The following is a 991-nucleotide window of genomic DNA, read 5'->3' as shown; positions in this document are numbered from 1 at the left end:
GGAAAATATTACTGAATATTTACTCGTTAAATGTGACTTGATAAAATACTAGCAAAATAACAGTATGCAACTTTTGGACCCGGAAGGCCCAGTTATAGTCATGGTTCTGCTAGTTACTGGTTGTCTGGTTAAATCAATTAACAACCTTTCTGAAATTGGGTTTCCTTTCAGCAATATTAGGATAATAATGCCCAGGTCATAAAATTGTTTTGAGGATTAAATTATATTAGACATTTATATTATTTATAGATGAGAGATTATGTTTACTACTCAAACTAGAGTAGTAATTATTATTATTTTATATAGGCTATGTAAAATATTTCATGAAGACTACGTTCCTAAGTGAATAACAAAGAAGTTACCCATTACAGAACATCTCTTAGGAAAAAATGAATTTGCATTCAAAACATTGCAAGGTTTCAAAGCAAATGAATTTAACAAATGATGGGAAATTCAGGTTGAAAAAGTAGCATGATAATGGTAATAATAGGGATGCTAACAATGAGTTATGTTTCTGGAATTGTAAATTTTATTTCATTTTGACCAATTTAATGATTAGTCCGTGAGTTTCCTGGGTTCAGGGAAAATATCTTATTTATTTTTATGTCCTGAGAATCCATAATAGGTATAAAAGTAATTGAATAAACAAATTAAAATGTTAATCAATTTTAGTTTGTTATTTTCCCCTAATATTATGTTCTTTCAACTGTTAACGCAAGCCTCCATCTTAAAGGCAGATGATCAGTCATATTCAAATTCTTTGCCCGTTTTTACTAATTAATGTATAGATATCCACATGGTTCCACATATTGCATATTATGCCATCTGTTGTTAAAGTTCTGGAACAGAAAATTGGAAACAAAATATATTGTGTTTCACAGTAAGGCAATTATAGCTGAACATAGTTGCTCAAGTAGAGACATTTTTTCAGCAATGTTTACAATTTAATGTGGCCATGGGGCTAAGGCCTTGCAAATAGAATGAAGGGACA

This window comes from Hipposideros armiger, unplaced genomic scaffold (genome assembly GCF_001890085.2).
Source record: "Hipposideros armiger isolate ML-2016 unplaced genomic scaffold, ASM189008v1 scaffold_697, whole genome shotgun sequence".
NCBI classification, from domain to species: domain Eukaryota; kingdom Metazoa; phylum Chordata; class Mammalia; order Chiroptera; family Hipposideridae; genus Hipposideros; species Hipposideros armiger.
The sequence above is the reverse complement of the archived record's forward strand: the minus strand, read 5'-3'. Positions refer to the sequence as shown.